The sequence below is a fragment of the Rhinatrema bivittatum genome, chromosome 7, assembly GCF_901001135.1.
Source record: "Rhinatrema bivittatum chromosome 7, aRhiBiv1.1, whole genome shotgun sequence".
Taxonomy (NCBI): Eukaryota; Metazoa; Chordata; class Amphibia; order Gymnophiona; family Rhinatrematidae; genus Rhinatrema; species Rhinatrema bivittatum.
This window is the reverse complement of record NC_042621.1, coordinates 269395409-269415214: the sequence shown is the minus strand read 5'-3', so window position 1 is coordinate 269415214 and position 19806 is coordinate 269395409. Positions and strand designations below refer to the sequence as shown.

The window sequence follows — 19806 nt, the reverse complement described above, 5'->3', positions numbered from 1 at the left end:
AAGGCCGTGCCTCCCGACGTCCTTGCTCTTGTGCAGAATGTTATTTAAGGATACTGTAAATCTCTTGCACTAGCAGATTTAAAGCATCAGCTTTGGCCGAACTTAGACAATTCAGTTGGTGGTTCAGTTTAACAATAAAACTATCAAGATTCTCCCCCTTTCACTCGGATTTTTATTGCTAACGAATGGAGATATTTGTCTTTAAAGACTGTGGAAGTGCTTGTTATTTAAGTCGCCGACCATTTTTTCACGTTGATCAATCTGGAAAACTGTGTTGATATTTATTTTTGGTGGGATGGAGGCAGCAGTCTCCTCCTGTTGCTATGGGCTTCCAGCTCAATGAGAATTTAGGCCTATGCCAACAAAGGACATACACTGGTTATGTCCCGGTAACCCTTTCCTTAAGGATTCTACAGAAGCTCTGTGTGGTTTGTCCATGAACAACATCCCAGAGAAATGTTAAGATTACCATGACAAAGTATGATGAATTATCCAAAACAAAGGTTACTGTTGTAAATATTTGGTTAGTTGTGACCTTGGGCAAGTCACTTTCCCTCCATTGCCTCAGGTACAAACTTAGGGGGTCATTTATCAAAATGCGATAGCACCATATAGTAGGGTGCGATGCAAATTCAGAAAATGGGAGGAGTTAGGGGCAGAGAGTGGACTGGGTTAGCCTGTCAAGAGCTATCGCACAGCTGTAATGCTGATTTTAACTACACCTCTTTGAATTGTGTTAGGCTGTGCGATGTCTTCTGCAAGGCCCATTTCAGGAGAGAGAGAGAGAGACCATAATGTAATTCCCATAGGTAGGTATTTGTATCCCTATGGCAGGCCCACCTAGTAACTCGAGGTGGGGTTTAGGTAAGAGTGTAGGGGGTTAGGAGCCACTTTGACATTCTACGTGCCACCTACGAACAGAACAGTGGTCTCATGAAGATTTGATGACCTTTGGAGTGAGGAAACTCACTCTAAGATGAGATTTGGGCAAGGTTCTCTCAACCTAGCTTGATGGACTCTCTACCTGGGTAACATCAAGCTAGGTTGAGAGAACCTTGCTCAAATCTCATCTTGGAGTGAATTTCTTCACTCTGAAGGCCATCAAATCTTCACAAGAGACCACTGTTCTGTTCGTAGGTGTCACGTATAATGTCAAAGTGGCCCCTAACCCCCTACACTCTTACCTAAACCCCACCTCGAGTTACTAGGTGGGCCTACCATAGGGATACAAATACCTACCTATGGTAATGACATTATGGCCAGTCTTTCTCTCTCTCTCTCTCTCTCATGGTCCGCTCTTCGCACAGGTAATTAGCATAAATTGCAATACGCCCCTTTTGCTATCGCATGCAGTACTTACCGCATTTTGATAAATCCAGGCCTAAGATTGTAAGCCCTCTGGGGATAGGGAAATACCTACAGTACCTGAATGTAAACCAATGTGATATCTCAGATCGAATGTCAGTATATTAAAAAACAAATAAATAAATAATAAATAATAGTTAACACCCCTCTGAAAGAACTTGCTATTTCGAACAAGTATGATGTTACCAGTAAGGTTCCCTTGCCCAATAAAGTCTCTTTAGTCACAGTATCTAAGAATTCAATAGTTACTGTAGGGGGTGTATCCTTATACTAACTAGAACCAGACCCGGTTCCCACAGAGGTAGAATCCTGGACATATTTCGGGGCCATGAAATCAACTTTGATGAACACCTGGTATATCTTTTAGGCTATAAAGACTCTCACACTGTGGAACTGTCTGCAGATCAAGTCATAGCAGAAATTGCTGACTACAACTATGATTCCAGAGATGAAGATAATTTACAAACTAACTATATACTGTCTTATGCCTTACTTACCCTAGCTATGGTGATCGTAGCCCATCTGCTATTTTCAATCACCCTTTTTAAAAGAGTAAGGGACCTAATGAGACACACATGGGAAACGTTTCACTGTAAAGCTATGCACTTGCAACACCTCCCACCATCCCCATCTCTGGAACTTTCCAGGCTAGGGAAAGGAGGGTTGCACACACATACATTCTACCTCAAGTTTGAGATGGTGTCCCTACCTCATAGTTCTACAGCATGCACCATGTGAGAACTACGTTGTTTCCTTATTTCTTATCTATATTTATTTTTCCTGTTACTATTCCCCATTTATTTTTCTTCACTATAATTTTTGCCTTTCCTCATTATGATGATTTTATTCACTATTTTTCTATCTATTATATTACATTACTCCCATTCCATTATTACTATTATAAGTATTTATATAAGTATTATATATCAACCTAATAAATGAAGGTTGACCGACGTGCCGCAAATGCGCAGTAGAGAGCAGCTCTACTGCGCATGTGCGGGCGAGCACGTCGGTCTTAGGCAGCATATAAGGAAAAAAAAACATGGCAGCGGGTAGCGGCGGGCGGTGGCGGCGGCAGCGGCCAGTAGCGAGGGAGGGAGGAGAGAGAGAGAGGAGGGAGACGAGGAGAGGGAGGGAGGGAGTGGGAGGGACGGAGAGAGGGAGTGAGTGACTGAGTGAGAGGGAGGGACTGAGTGGGAGGGAGGGAGTGACTGAGTGAGAGGGAGGGACTGAGTGGGAGGGAGGGAGTGACTGAGTGAGGGGGGAGGGACTGAGAGGGAGGGAGGGACTGAGTGAGAGGGAGGGAGGAGTAGGTGAGTGTGTGGGAGGGAGGTGGTAGGGGTGGGGAAGAGTGAGGGGAGAGGAGAAGAAATGAGGGAGAGGTGAGAGACAGGGATGTGAGTAAGTGGAAGGGGGAGAGAGAGAATGAGGGAGAGGTGAGAGACAGGGATGTGAGTAAGTGGAAGGGTAAGAAGTTGTGGAGCAGAGAAAAAGGGAGTGGAGGAGGGCTGAGGGGGAGGGGATGGGATTGAGAGAGGGTGGGGAGTGACTGAGGGAAGGGGAGCGAGGTGGGAGTGACTGAGGGAAGGGGAGGGAGGTGAGAGTGAGGGGAAGAAGGCAGTGGGAGACAGAGGGTGAGTAAGACTGAGTGGAGGAAAGGGGAGGAGTGAACGAGGGGAAGGGGGAGAGAGGGAGAAAAAGTGTAGAAGGGTGCTGTGTTAGAAAATGGACTGAAAACAAAATGTAATGTAGCCCGTTTTAATGGGCTTAACGGCTTGTATATACATATATAATACTTATATATATATATATATATATATATATATATATATAAGTATAAGTATATATATAAGTATTATATACCTTATAAGTACCATGACTATTATTATTGTTGTATTATTCCTACCTCATGTTGATGATGTCATCATTGGTGGTCATACAGCTGAGGCCTGCATAGTAGCCTGATAGTTGGGCTTAAGCAAGATAAGCTCCATTGCTGGCTCATCCCACTTAAGAAGGGGGAAATGTAGGGAGATATCCCATATTTTACCACTGAAAGCATCAAATATGAATCATAATAGCCAAAGAAATATGCAAACCAGTGTGCTGACAGGTCAAAACACTATCACAGCTAAAAAAAACCAAACAAACAAAAACAACTTTGTCCAGATGACAACTTTAAACTGAAGGATGCTATCAAGATCTGCCTGTCTGTATATGCTCCTGTGAAAATAAAACCAAGGCAGAGGGACAATGCAACAACTTAAGTTGCTAAGCAGGAATCATGGACCAGCCAAAGGAGTCCAGAAGTCAGAAGGACTCCCACCCTTTGAAGAAGAGAGGGCAGCCTGAGACAGAGAAAACACTGATGTTGACAAACAGCTTGATGGGGGGCAGCCTTGGTCCAAGATGTGGCAGACCCCCCCCCCCCCCAAAGAAATGGGGAGGGGAAAAAGACCTGCAATGCGGCAATGACCCTCCACCCACCATGTGATTATGCATGAGTTTATGCATATTTATCAGCTTGAAAGTATAAGACGAGTGTAAATAAGGGGAAGGGAATGACACTGAAAAAGAGAGCAGACCCAAAGCAGCCCAGCATCCCATGATATCGAGGAGGGAGAAGACTAAGGTGTGGCCAGTAGACTGGAGAGTGAAGAGGCCCTGCCCAGGGTCTGATGGTGGTATGGAGGCTGAGGTAATGGGGAGCCAAGAGCAGCCCAACAGCTCTGCCAGTACAGGACCCAGAAGCAAGCCTCCAGACAGCTAGTTGCTCTGCCAGTACCAGACCAGAATCAAGTCTCTGCCTCTGCCCACATTCTCCAGCCTTCCAGCCAGAGCTGCTTTAGAGGTGAACAGAGGGATATTGCCTGATGTGTCCAGGGTAAGTTAGCCATAATTATTAATATATTAAGCAGGCTAAGGTTTATGGCATGTGTGAAACCACCCATGGTATAGAACTTTCTTAGAGTAAATTGATGCTTAGTGGCCAGGATTTTAGAGACAGGAATTGTTGCTATCTTCTAAATGCTAAGTCCTGAGAAATCTGATAAATAAAGGTTTATTTCTGAAGAGAACACATTGTCCTTTCCTGAACTTAGGATCATGAAGTAAAGTGGGAGGGCAACTGGAAGTGTCTTGTAGCAGACAGGTCCCTGAACCCCTAAACTTACTTACATGCAGACCCACCACTTCCTCTTCCAGACTACACAAGTGGAAAGAAGGAGGAGCCATCTGTCACCGTCTCCAGACTGGTGACACTAGACAGGCCGTCTACTCCATCTAGTGCTTCCACCGGCCCTGAGTAAAAACCACACACACAGAGGAAGATTTCAGTTTTTGTTCATACAGAATCACTCGTTCTCCCTCTCACATGCTTTCAGCCAGATTTTCTCACTATCACTGTTACACACACTTGCACAGCCACATTCTCTCACACCTAACCACATACACTAATATAGATATGCACAAATGCAAAAAAAAAAGTACGCCAACAGAAAATCACAAACCAGAGGGCTATGGTTGGCTAAGGAGGCAGACGTGTTTCACTCCACTCTAATATTCATTTTTGGTCCCTGTTTGGTTCTGTTTCTTGTTTCTTTTTGTGGAACCTCCTTGCACAACAAAAAGTGAATTTTAAAAGCTCGGCGTACGCCAAAACCAGGAGATATGCGCACAAGTCGGGCTAGCGCACGCCAAGTGGATTTTAAAAGCCACTCGAGTATGCATGTACTTACCACTCTATGGACAAATGAAAAGTTCCAAAAAAGGGGTGTGGCGTGGATGTAGACTAGGCAGGGCATGGATGCTCCTGGATTTCACATTGAAATCTGCGCGTAAATACCCACACAGATACGCACCAGGGTTCCCTGCTGCCTATCTTTATTTCTGCTATGGATGACATGCAAGTTATAAAATAAAGACAAATAGATCAGTGGGATTTTAAGGGTTGGGGCTTACAAGGGGAGGGTATTAAACTAGGGGGGGTTTGGAATATATATATTACCTCCCCAAAAAATAAGAGGAATGTTAATGAGGTAGAAGGAGCTTTAGATCCGCTATTGGGCAATGAGGCTCGTATATCTATTCTCCTTGCATCTTCGTTGGATGATAGTGCTGTGAGAGCCACACTTTTAGTGTCTTTCTGTTTGGAGAGGATAAGGAGACGATAGCCTGCAAGTATTTTTTCCTTTAAGCAGTTTCAGTTTTCTGGTCAGAAAATTCAAATTTTCCTGACATTTCTGCTGCTACTGAATTAAGAAGTAAACAATTTCTTTTGTTGAAACAAAAAGTGTTATCTATTGGCGCAACATTTTTCCTCAAATACCCCTGTTAATGTTTGATATCTTATCAAAGAAATAATTTTGTCTTTTCTGTCCCTGTACATCTTGAAACCTTTCTGAGCCATAAATTGGCAGGCTAGTACTGGATTTAGACTATGTAGGTATTTACAAGCATTATATATAATTATCACCTCTCTCTCTGTTATTTTCCTTTAATATTATTATTGCTTTAGTGCATACTAAATTCCCTACTAATTCCCTACTAATGTGGACTAGAGGACGTAAAGTTTCAGTTTTGCCTATTAACATTTTGCTTTTGTCTTACAATGTAACATTGCATTTTCTTTGTAAATTATCTTTATGTTAAAGATGTAAATGTAATAAAGATTAAATTGAAAAAAAAAAGTACAGTACTGGAGAAGATCTATGAATAAATAAAAAACTGCAAAATGTATATTTAACACTGATAGGCAGCGGCACTCTGTGTAAGATGGTGCCATTTCCAAAGCTTTTATACATGTTGCAGATGTTACCTTGCCGGCTTAAAAGAACGAATGTCATCCTTCTACAGAAGCACTTAACTCATTTTCTTTGGAAAAAAAGAAGCCTAAAATTCTGACTAAATTATTTAGAACAAAAGAACTTGGAGCATCAGTTTACCTGATATTCTCATGTATAATGCGCCTTGTCAGCTGAGAATATTGGGTGGTGGGCGCTGCGCTAATAGTGATGGAACCCTTTTGTCCTATCAATATAGTGCAAGTTTCAGGGGATTACCAAAGAGAAGACTAACACACCCACTGCTATAACCAGTCTGTAAAGCTTGGGCTTACTTAGCAATAAGTGGGCCCTACCGAGTAGGTTTTCAGCATTATTAATCTTTAGAAATAATCCTGCATTGCAATAGGGTGGGGAAAGGTTTTTCAGGCAATGGTCTATTACTGGTATCTGTGCTATAGCTGATTTTCTGATAAGGATTTCACATTGGAATCCTTGTTAGTTTGAAAGAAAGGTACTGGTTACAGATTACTCATTGGTATGCATATCTACAGGCCTGATATTAAACCGGTAACATTCAAAGCGGTGTGCGGCCGCATATGTGCGTGCATTCATTGGCCTGCACACAAGGGCGCAGCTATTTTATAACATACACATGTATATGCACACATGTTATAAAAGAGCCAGACCGCATGCACGTGCGCTCAATTTTAAGGGCCGGATTTTCAAAGGATTTACACGTACGTGTGTGTGTGTGTGTGTGTGTGTGTGGGGAGTGAGGGTTACGCGCGCCGGGCCTATTTTATAAAGGCCTGGTGACGCGCGTAAAGCCCCAGGATGCGTCTAAGTCCCGGGGCTTTACTAAAGGGGCGGGGTAGCTCAGGGCGATCCGGCAGGCACAAAAGGTAAGATAAAAGTCAGGGGGGAGGGGTTAGAGTAGGGCTAGGGGGGAAAGGTTAGGAGAAGGGGTGGGAAGGTCAGGCTAGGGGGGAGGGAACGGGGGAAGGCAGCGCGGCTCGGCACGTGCAAGGCGCACAAATTGCGCGCCCAAGTTATAAAATCGGGTGTGCATGTGTGCACGCCAGGTAGCGTGCGCACCCTTTTAAAATCTACCCCTAAGTGGCCACGTGGCTGTGCCTGCGAATCCCACGTCTAACGCCTAAGTGGGGGAATTTTAAAAGGGACGTGCGCCAATGCCATTGCCACTAAAATCAGTTTATTACCAGTTTGCCCAGTTAAGGGATCGATCTTCCAAACCCTCTTAGTTTAATGGCCTTCCTTCCCCCTTGTTAGCCCTGATGTTTAAAAGATGATCTGCCTAGATTTTTATCACTTACACCTCATCCATAGCAGACGTTACGTGGTGGGGTGAGTGCGCGTATTTATGCACAAAATTCGGGTTAAAATCCCAGAATGGCCATGCTCTGCCCAGACCACTCTCTCTTTTTGAAAACTTTTCAGTTGTGCATGCAGTGGCATTTACGTGCGTATCCAAGCGGCTTTTAAAATCCGCTCGGCGCACATTGGCCCAACATATCTGCGCATCCCCTGACTGATGCGCATGTTGGGCTTTTAAAATCTACCTGAAAGTGACTCCTTCCTTCCTAGAACAGCAGATAAGGAAAGAGATACTCTTTGGAGAGTTATATCAGAAGTTATTATCTAGTAAAAATCATATAATGGACTGGCATCATTTTTGCAAATTGTCTGTTATGGAGGAGGTGCTGAGTTCACAAAGTAATTACTGGACAAGTGTACCACATACGCCTATTACTATAAAAGATACAGTTTGTTGTATTTTTATTTTCAGCTTCATAAAATTGCTATCGACGTATGACTTAGGGACTTGCAACTAAAGATTCTTCGTTCTGCCACTCTGGATAGGGTTCAATTGTATTATGTGGGTGCTGTGGAATCTGATATTTGTGTAAAACGCAAAGTGGAAATAAGGCACATTTTTGCATAGTTTATCATTTTTCTCATGTGCGTGCATTTATAAAATCAGCACATGCTTTTGAAAATCAACCCCAATTTTTGCAGATATTCTAAATAACATGAATTTTTTCTTTTTTCTTCATTATTTATGCATTTTCTAAATATATATTTCAAGAAGACATACTTGAATTGCAATATCAGAGACAAGAAAAAATATAACAAAGGAAAAAAAGTCAAAGAACAATGACATATATATACATCTCTATCAAAGCCTCAAAAGGAGGATCCAATTTCACAACCACAGGAATATTCCAAATAAGAGGAAGAATGTGGGGTAGATTTTATAAATTTTCGCAAGCGTGTACTTTTGTTTGCGCACCAGGCGCGAACAAAAGTACGCTGGATTTTATAAGATACGCCCGTAGCCGCGAGTATCTTGTATAAAATCCAGGGTCGGCGCGCGCAAGGGGGTGCACATTTGTGCAACTTGCGCGCGCCGAGCCTGGCGCGCGCTGCCTGTTCCCTCCGAGGCCGCTCCGATTTCGGGAAATTTCTCTCCACCCCCTCGCACCTTCCCCTCCCTTCCCCTACCTAACCCACCCCCCCGGCCCTATCTAAACCCCCCCTACCTTTGTTGGCAGATTTACGCCTGCCGAAAGCAGGCGTAAATCTGCGCGCGCCAGCAGCCTGCTGGCGCGCCATCACCCGACCCAGGGGCTGGTCCGGAGGCCTCGACCACGCCCCTGGGCCGGCCCTGAACCGCCCCCTGACCCCGGACACGCCCCCTCCCCACCCTTTTTACGAAGCCCCGGGACTTATCCGTGTCCCGGGGCTGAGCGTGCGCCGGCGGCCTATGCAAAATAGGCGCACGAGTGCCCTGCGCGTGTAAATCCGGCCGGATTTACACGCGCAGGGCTTTTAAAATCCGGCCCTAAGGGTCTAGATACGAGAGCCAACATCTATATTAAATAGACCAATGCCATAATCTTCACTCAGTCAGGAACGGTAGGAGAAGTTAGCACTTTAGGCATTTTTTCAGAAAGAAAAGAAGAAAGTTGAGATGGTAAGAAGAAAATATATGTAACATTCTGATATTTATTTTTTTTTTTTTAATTTTATTTTTATTAAACTTTTCAAATTTAAAGAAGATATTACACAATTGTATCCACAATATAAACATGAAAATGAATAGTATCTTATATATACCTTTTTACATACATTGTGTGATAAACCTCGGCAATGCAATTAAACGAAATAATAGAGGCTTGAAAATAAAGAAAAGAGCAGTATATATAATTAGAAATTGAATAATAATAATATTATTTGTGTTGAACCTTATTCAATACTTTACATTCATTACCCCCAATGTTACATTACAGAGAAAAGGGGGATTAAGTGTCAAGATATGCACGAAGTTGATCTGGTTGGTTAAAGATGTACCTTGTATTTTGAAATATAATTACACAACGACACGGAAATCGTAGAAAAAATTTTGCTCCCTTCTGAGTAACTTTATCTCTCATAGCCAAGAAATCCTTCCTTCTTAGCTGGGTGTCTCGGGAGATATCGGGAAAAATTCTGATTACCTGGCCATGGAATTTAGTATTTTGATTTTTGAAATACAGTCTTAAGACTGAATCTCTCTCAGACAAACATGCAAACATGCAAATTAGATAATCAAGCCAGGAAAAGTAATTTAAGAGTGTTAAATTTCCCCAAGACATATTTATTATCACCCAAGGAACTGTTCAAAAGTTACCTGTTAAATGTCTTGAAATATGATCAAACAATGATACCAGTAATTTCTAGAATCTACTATATTTCCCAGCCCTATAGTATGGAAGATACAAAAGATAAAGATAAACTACTGGGAGAATATAAAGAAGATTTAAATTTATCAGAACTATTAGAAAAATCTTCTGATATGGATATAAAGGTCCGTGCCACTTTAATTGAACATTCTGATATTTAATAATAAATTTGCATGGAAACTTAAGCAAAAAAAAAGCACCCATCTCTAATGTTCTGGGCCTAAGCAGTAAAAACTACTTCCTTCTTCTTTGAGTCAATCTGGTCAAATCATGATAAGCGGAGACTTTATGATTCATGAAGGATTATTGACAATGACGGAAAAACATCTTTAAAATCCATTCCCTATCAGATTCCACAAGAAAGGATACTATAACGGGTAGATTTTAAATAGACCATGGGGCAGATTTTCAAAGGGGTACACGCATAAGATACGCGCGTACCCCCAAAAGCCTGCCCCAAGCGCCCCCTACGCACGCAGAGCCTATGTTGAATAGGCTCAGTGGCGCACGCAAGCCCCGGGATGCACATAAGTCCCGGGGCTTTCCTGGGGGCGTGTCAGGGGCATGTCGCGGTGGCATGTCATCTGGGGGCAGGGCCGCGGGCGTGGTTCCGGCCCGGGGGTGTTTCAGGGATGTGGCCGAGGCCTCCGAAACTGCTCCTGGTCTGGGGAATTGTGCGCCGGCGGCCGGCAGGCGTAACTTTTCAAACAAAGGTAGGGGGGGGGGGTTAGATAGGGCTGAGGGGGGGGGGTTAGGTAGGGGAAGGTGTGGGGGGGTGGAAAGAAAGTTCCCTCCAAGGCCGCTCCGATTCCAGAGCGGCCTCGGAGGGAACGGAGGCAGGCTGCGCGGCTCGGCGCGTGCAGGCTGCCGATTTTGCACAGCCTTGCGCGCGCCGACCCCGGATTTTAAAATCCAGCGTACTCTTGTTTGCGCTGGTCGTGTGAACAAAAGTACACGTGGGCATACTTTTTAAAAATCTATCCCCATGTGCGCAAAATCCGGGCTTTATGTGCATGGCTGGGCCTTGTGCGCGCCAAGCTTATTTTTCTAAAGGCCAATACTTGCATAAGTGCCGGTTTTCCTGCAAGGGGTGGGCCAGGGGGCATGTTCTGGGCGGGAGGTGGGCTGGGACAGCACCATTGATCGCTGTCCCGGAGCCTCGCAGGCCTTGAAGTATAAAAAAAAAAAATAAGGTTAGATAGGTGGGGTTTAGGAGGTGGGGAGGAGAGGAGGAGAGGAGAGGAGGGAGGTTAGGTAGGTGGGTAGGGAGTGGACTGGGAGTGAACTGGGGAAGGCCAAAATGCGTTGCTGCGTGAAATTTGCAGAAATCCTCCCCCCTTGTGCATGCGGCCTGCACATACATGCGTGGATTATAAAATCCAGTGCTCATGTGTGCGCGGCCCACCTATTTTAGAACATGCGTGCGTTGGTGCGTGCATGTTATAAAATCTTCGCATCCATGTGCGCACGCTTCTTTTAAAATTTACCCCTAAGTGTAGCAGGAATAATTAAATCCTTCTGAGTGGTTTCCAATAGGTTAGTGAGATCCAACTGAGATGGTGCAACAGGCATTAAAACCTGAGTCCCTTTTTGATCAGGTGAACTCTTTTTGAATGGAGAAATATAATAAACTCTTGATGTGAGCGGTAATGCCTGCTCTGGAATTTAAAGTATCTCAGTTAAATATACCACTCCTAAAGATATGTGGAAGAAGTAAGGATCTCTTGGAAAATTTATAAAACTAAGATTTTTCCCCCGTACTTGGTTTTCCAACTGTTCCAATCTGAAGTAGATAGACTGATTTCCCTTAATCATAGTTGATTGCATTGCAGTAATATTAACAATATCTTTTTTCAAAGTCTCACAAGATTTATTATTCACTTAAGCATCCTTTTCAACTGTTTTCAATTGATTATCCAGATTACCCATAAAACTAATAATAGGAAACATTTGATTGGAAATATTGTTATTCAAAGTTTGAATGGCCTCCCAGATAGTATCAAGGGTAATCTCAACAGGTCTCACCAGGTCTGATTTTAAAAATATAGGTAGATCTAGATGTTGTCCTTCCATTCATTGAGAAGCAGCGTCTCCGGCAGTGTCTCCATCTTCCGCTGTGGTTACAGGGGTCCTAACATTTCCCCATGTTGAACTTCCAACCTCTACTCATGGGCCCGCATTTTTTCCTCTTCCGTCGGGCAACGTAGAATCATGAGGGAGTTCGCTGGATCTTAATTCAGCAGGGTTAGACGGAGGTGTCCGTTGCACTGGGGAGAGAGTTGTTCCAAGCTCAAGGGAAATGTTGAGTACAGCTTCCTCCTGAACATTTCCCAATGAGACGCCACCTGGATTCAGGGCTCTACTCAGCACATGAACGTCCATCGGGCCCAGTAACAATGGCGAAGAAGCTGGTGGCACCTCCCTTTCTCTGGCCTCCCGCTTCCTAAGCTGAATGTGGCATATTTGAAAAAATGAGCGGGAACCAGACAGGAGCGATCTCAAGTGTGTCTTATCAGATCCGCCATTTTGGATCCCAACCTCATGAATTGTTTTTTCAAGTAAACCTCTTCTGTACTCGTGCACTAAAAGGTGAATTTTAAAACTAGCGTGCGGGCACACATGTACACGCACATGCTGGCTCACATAATAGGACGTGGCCATTTTCTAACATACGTGGGTGTATATATGCGCATGTTATAAAATAGGCCAAACGCACGAACACGTATGCACAATTTTATAATGGATGCGCGCATATGCTTGCAAATGCTGCATCTAGCATGAAAGTGGGGGAATTTTGTAAGGCACATGTGCCGATGCAATTGGCCATTTTCCCAGTTCATTCCCAGTTCACCCGGATAAGAAATGGGACTTCCTAAGCCCCCTAGTTAAATAGCCTCCCTTTTACCCAGTAAGCCCTACCCTTAAAACTCTGCTGACTAGCCTAGATTTTTTTATGTTACAACTTACTTGTCATCCATAGCAGAAGTAAAGTTATATGGTAGGAGCCCCGGTGCATGCTCGTATGCATAAGTATTTACGCACTGGATTCATTAAAAAATCCTGGAATGCCCATTCACCATCCCTTTTTCAGCAAAATATATTTGCGCTCATAGGGGAAGATTTTTAAAGTTATGCACGGGCGTAGATTTGTTCGCGCAACCCGGCACGAACAAATCTACGCCCGATTTTATAACATGCGCGCGCTGCCAAGCGCAAGTTATAAAATTCAGGGTTGGCGCGCGCAGGGGGGTGCCCAACTGTGCAACCTGCGCGCGCTGAGCCGCCTGCCTCTGTTTCCTCCAAGGCTGCTCTGAAATTGGAGCAGCCTCAGAGGGAACTTTTTTTCCGGCCTCCCCACCTTCCCCTACCTAACCCACCCCCCAGCCCTAACTAAATCCTCCCCTAACTTTATGAACTTTCTGCCATTCCCCGGCCTCGGGGCTGGTTTGGAGACCTTGGCCATGCCCCCGGAATGCCCCCGGGCCGGCACCACGCCCACAGCCCCACCCCCAGAAAGTTACGCCTGCCCAAGGCAGGCGTAACTTTCTGAACTTTCTGCCATTCCCCGGCCTCGGGGCTGGTTTGGAGACCTCGGCCATGCCCCCGGGCCGGCACCACGCCCACAGCCCCACCCCCAGAATGCCCCCCGAATGCCGCGCCATCCCCGACACGTCTCGGGGCTTTGCGTGCGCCGACGGCCTATGCAACATAGGTGCGCCGACACGCAAGTCCCCTGTGTGCGTAAATCCGGCTGGATTTGTGCGTGCAGGCTTTTAAAATCTGCCCCATAGCGCGAGATACGTGTATTCTTAAGCAGCTATTAAAATTCACTCAGCGCACGCTGGCCTAAGCTACTTGCATATCTCCCGGTTCTGGCACGTGCAGAGCTTTTAAAATTCACCTGTATGGGTTTTATACAAATGGACGCAACTGTGTTAGGTTCTATTAGACACATGATAGATCTATCTCTTACGGTGGCTAGGAAACGTGCAATGATCCAATGGATTAAAGAAACACCTACCAAAATTATGGGGTAGATTTTTAAAAAAGCGCGATCGCGTATTTTTGTTGGCGCACCAGGCGCAAACAAAAGTACGCTGGATTTTATAAGATACACGCGTATCTTATAAAATCCTGGATCGGCGCGCGCAAGGCTGCCGATTTTGGGCAGCCGAGCCCTGCAGCCTGCCTCCGTTCCCTCCGAGGCCGCTCCGAAATCGGAGCGGCCTCGGAGGAAACTTTCTTTCGCCCTCCCCTCACCTTCCCCTACCTAACCCCCCCCCCCCCCACCTTTATCCATGTTATAAAATAGGCCAAACGCACGAACACGTATGCACAATTTTATAATGGATGCGCGCATATGCTTGCAAATGCTGCATCTAGCATGAAAGTGGGGGAATTTTGTAAGGCACATGTGCCGATGCAATTGGCCATTTTCCCAGTTCATTCCCAGTTCACCCGGATAAGAAATGGGACTTCCTAAGCCCCCTAGTTAAATAGCCTCCCTTTTACCCAGTAAGCCCTACCCTTAAAACTCTGCTGACTAGCCTAGATTTTTTTATGTTACAACTTACTTGTCATCCATAGCAGAAGTAAAGTTATATGGTAGGAGCCCCGGTGCATGCTCGTATGCATAAGTATTTACGCACTGGATTCATTAAAAAATCCTGGAATGCCCATTCACCATCCCTTTTTCAGCAAAATATATTTGCGCTCATAGGGGAAGATTTTTAAAGTTATGCACGGGCGTAGATTTGTTCGCGCAACCCGGCACGAACAAATCTACGCCCGATTTTATAACATGCGCGCGCTGCCAAGCGCAAGTTATAAAATTCAGGGTTGGCGCGCGCAGGGGGGTGCCCAACTGTGCAACCTGCGCGCGCTGAGCCGCCTGCCTCTGTTTCCTCCAAGGCTGCTCTGAAATTGGAGCAGCCTCAGAGGGAACTTTTTTTCCGGCCTCCCCACCTTCCCCTACCTAACCCACCCCCCAGCCCTAACTAAATCCTCCCCTAACTTTATGAACTTTCTGCCATTCCCCGGCCTCGGGGCTGGTTTGGAGACCTTGGCCATGCCCCCGGGCCGGCACCACGCCCACAGCCCCACCCCCAGAATGCCCCCCGAATGCCGCGCCATCCCCGACACGTCTCGGGGCTTTGCGTGCGCCGACGGCCTATGCAACATAGGTGCGCCGACACGCAAGTCCCCTGTGTGCGTAAATCCGGCTGGATTTGTGCGTGCAGGCTTTTAAAATCTGCCCCATAGCGCGAGATACGTGTATTCTTAAGCAGCTATTAAAATTCACTCAGCGCACGCTGGCCTAAGCTACTTGCATATCTCCCGGTTCTGGCACGTGCAGAGCTTTTAAAATTCACCTGTATGGGTTTTATACAAATGGACGCAACTGTGTTAGGTTCTATTAGACACATGATAGATCTATCTCTTACGGTGGCTAGGAAACGTGCAATGATCCAATGGATTAAAGAAACACCTACCAAAATTATGGGGTAGATTTTTAAAAAAGCGCGATCGCGTATTTTTGTTGGCGCACCAGGCGCAAACAAAAGTACGCTGGATTTTATAAGATACACGCGTATCTTATAAAATCCTGGATCGGCGCGCGCAAGGCTGCCGATTTTGGGCAGCCGAGCCCTGCAGCCTGCCTCCGTTCCCTCCGAGGCCGCTCCGAAATCGGAGCGGCCTCGGAGGAAACTTTCTTTCGCCCTCCCCTCACCTTCCCCTACCTAACCCCCCCCCCCCCCCACCTTTATCCATGGATTTACGCCTCCCGAATGGAGACGTAAATCCACGCATGCCAGCGGGCTGCTGGCGCGCCGAGACCCGACCCGGGGGCAGTTCCGGAGGGCGCGGCCATGCCCCCGGAACGCCCCGGGCCAAAACCACGCCCCCGGGCCTGCCCCCAAAACGCTGCGTCGTTCGGCCCCATCCCCGACACGCCCCCTTAAAAAAACCCCGGGACTTACGCGCGTCCCGGGGCTCTGCGCGCGCCGGCGGCCTATGCAAAATAGGCGCGCGAGGGCCCTGCTCGCGTAAATCCGGGCGGATTTACGCGAGCAGGGCTTTTAAAATCCGCCCGTATGTGTTTGTGATTGATGATAGAAATCTTTCAAATGGGAAAATGTGAATTGGGAAAAGTGTCATCATCTGGTTTTAAAAAATTTACCAACATATGGAATTTTTTTTTTTTTCCCCGAGCTGTACTACCTGAATTGTTAAAGATCCTAAGTGAGAAACATGGTTGGAAACACAGTTGGGGATGAAGGATGGGTGAGTTTGTGGTTGTATGAATGGTATGTGCTTATGGGGAAACTTAACAGAATAGACATGGGAATCCAGCTTATTTGATTTATGGAACAGGGATTTTGGATAATGTTAATTACTCTCCTTTGTGAAGAATGTTTTCGATGGGACTTGTATTTGGAATTGTATTGTTCAGTACTGTTTATGTTCTTGCTGTATTCTGTATTCTGTATTAATATACAGATTGTAAAAAAAAAATAAAAAGTAAAACAAGCACCAACACACTCCACGATTTGGATGCGCATCCACAGCCCCTTATGCTATAAGGGGTTTAGCGCGTCCAAAACGTGCATCCAACCTGCGGCAAAACTAATAGTGCTCATCGCATGCAAATGCACGATGATGAGGCTATTAGAATAGTTATTCACCCCTGATCTAAAAAAAAATAGTGCGCCCACCCCGCACATTTTTATGCTCAGCAGCAGGCGTTAGTTTCTGAGCAGCCCAAAAAGTTGTACAGAAAAGCTGAAGATACTGCTTTTCTGTACATCCTCCGAATTAATATCATGGCGACATTGTCGGAGAAACCAAAAAGTTTAAAAGGTTTAAAAAAAAAAAATTGCCGGCTGTCAGTTTAGAGAAATGGACACTCAATTAACCAGTGTCTATTTTCCTGACCCGTGGCTGTGCACCAATTACGGAAACAGATGCTCATAAAATTGAGCGTCTGTTTTCCTAACCCATTGACTGCCAACCTCTCCTGAGCGCCCGCTCCAAGGAGGCGCTAGGGGGTGCGCAATTGTCCCTAGCACCTCCTTGGCAGCGAGAGGTGCCTGGGCATGCATTAGGAAAGCGGGTGCTCAAACATTGCATCGGCCCCACAATGGGTAATTCGGCTGGCATATGCACTTACCACCTGAGCCAGTGGGCCAGCCTAATGCTTTGCTTGTTCGTTCATCATAATTAATGAGCAGGGTAGATTGTGCATGATCCTGAAGGTGGTATTCCCAGGCTGAGGCTTGACAATTGCATTTCGGCGGTACTGATCCCTGTGATTTCCTAAAATGTGGGAAGCTCACAGACTTAATTTTTAGTAGAGCACTGCATTTGTGCTTTTTCCTGTTTTTTTGCTTAAAAGATTTCTCTCTCTCCTTGCTTGTGGAGGGTGCCAGCCATGATCCCAGAATGCATCTAGTTAGGTCCTGGCATGTTTTTTTTGGGTTTTTTTTTACGTGTCTTGGGGTTTGAACCAGGCGCCAGCACATACGATCTGAGCCACAACGTTGGTGCTTTGTCAAGTCTTTCTTCATACTTATGGGAGATGGTTTATGATTCTGACGGTGGAGCTCCTGGGGTAAAGCTTGACCATTGCACTTGGGCCATACTCAGCTCTGGGATTTCCCTACACGAGGCACTTGATTGTGCAATTTATGGTAAGACTTTTCACTCTTCCTTTTTTTTTGTGTGTGGCAGGTTTGCATCAGACTCCTGTCAGCATGCCAGCCCTGATCCTAGTATGCATCAGGCTAGGTAGGCCTTGGCATGCAATCCAGGTTTGTTTGTTTTTTTTTTTATTTGAGTCAGGGAACTTTCTGCATACATACCACTTACAAGCTGAGCCATCAGGGAGTCCAGCACTTTCTGTAGTCTTTCTTCATACTTAACTGGCAGGGGAATTAAGGATGTCTAGTCTGCCGTTCATGGCTGGTCAGCCACTTAAAGTGGATCACAGTGTAAATAACTAGCTTAAAAAAACATTTCGTGCAACTTTACAATGCAGGGAAGAAATAGGAAACTACAGGACATGATCAGTTTACATTAAGATTGGTGATAGATCAGATTGAATTATTATTATTATTTATAGAAAAGCTAAGTATCATAATAAAGAATAAGGACCAATGCAGAGACAGAAGAAATCCCATATTCTGGATTGAGAGAGACTCTTGCAGTTTAGATACATAAACGATTAAGGAGCATAGATTTTTTTACTTTATAAACAGGAGTTTTAATCTCCTGCTTTAATAATAGTTTTAACATCATCAATTTCCTCAATGGGGTTGAGTGGTAGGGTGTTAACCACCCCATCTCATATAGGTTCTCAGTCTCAGCCAAAGTCTCAGATCACAGCTCAAATTTTACACTTAAAGGTGAATTTTAAAAGCCCTGCATGCACCAAAGCTGGGAGATACACGTACAATCAGATCAGCCTGCGCCGAGCGGATCTTATAAGCTGCCCTTGTACATGCTTATCTCCTGCTATGTGCTTAAGTCAAAAGTTTTGAAAAAGGGGCCAGGTGTGGGCGTAACTTTACTACTGCTATGGCAGGTGTGTAAGTAATACAACAACAAATAAAATCTAGGCTATTCAGCAGGTTTTAAGGGTCAGGGCTAACGGGGGAAAAGGGAGACTATTAAACTGGGGGTGGGGGGGTTGGGAAGTCCTATCCTTTGCCTGGGCGAACTGGGAGTGAACTGGTGAAACTGGCAATGGCGTGGACACACGCCCCTTTTAAAATCACTCCACTTAGGAGGTGGAAGCAGGATTTGCGCGCACATGTGTGTGCCCACTTAAAATTGCATGCACTCAGCCTATTTGATAACGTGCGCGCCTATACGCGTGTACATCATAAAATAGCCGCGTCCATGGTGGCGAGCCAGCAAACATGCACACACGTGCAGCCGCGCGTTCTGATCTTCGTCAGAAGGTTGAGAAGGGACCTTTCAGCTCTGGAGGGTAGATAGGGAACCCAGAACCTTATGGCAACAGACCTCATCCTGGACCACAGGAATGAAGTCAAGAGGCTCATCTGTGGTATCAAGATCATAGTGAAAAAGAACTGCGACACTTATACATTACACGAAGGAATATGGCGGAAAGCTACGGCACCAGACCTCATCCAGAATACCAGGGAAACAACTTGGGAGACATTTGCATTACTTGCACATCATCCCACAGCAGAAGGAAAAATCTGATCCAAACCTGACTGCTTGGGATGCCAAATTGAGCAGCCACCACAGAAAAAGAATGGTTTTTTTATTTCTTGCCATTTTATCTTATTTACAAAGCTGTCAGCTCAAATTAGAACAAGCACTAGGAGCTTATGCCAAAGCAGTCTTAAACTGAGATCAATACAGTATAATGAGGCCAAAAACCATGAGAATATGCTCCCCTGCCAGCAGATGGAGACGGAGCAAGCTGACGTCACAATATACATAACCCTGCAGTGATCCCCAGCCTGCCAGTATTCTCTTCAAAAGCAAATGTGGTCAGACTAACAAAAACCTTGATTAAAAACATGATTACAAACAGATAACCAGAACTGTACTCAACCAACCATAAACATTGATTCCAGGTACCCCAAGCTAGGGACTGGATGAACACTTACCAGTAAATCCCTTGGTACCTAGGGCCCCACAGGAGGACTATTGACACACTCATGACGCAGATGAGGTCGGGAAGCTGAGTCCATCTGTCTACATTAAGGAAACAAAATTATCAGGTAAGTAATTTCTCCATTTCCTAGCATGAAGATAGATGGACTCAGGACCAATGGGATGTACCAAAGCTATTCCCCAATAGGGTGGGAGGCTGCCTGCGGTCCAGTCAACACCGCACATGCAAAGGCTGCATCCTCCTGGGCCTGTACATCCAGATG

General features: G+C 45.3%; 1 non-coding gene and 1 pseudogene across 1 annotated transcript; both read left to right on the top strand.

The window, feature by feature from the left end:
* The first annotated feature begins 17109 nt into the window (after window positions 1-17109).
* On the top strand, window positions 17110-17272 carry LOC115096288. The gene has a single exon (XR_003858024.1). It is a non-coding gene; the product is annotated as a U1 spliceosomal RNA (small nuclear RNA).
* A 186-nt stretch (window positions 17273-17458) lies between these two features.
* LOC115096289 lies at window positions 17459-17602 on the top strand (annotated as a pseudogene).
* The last annotated feature ends 2204 nt before the right edge of the window (window positions 17603-19806 follow it).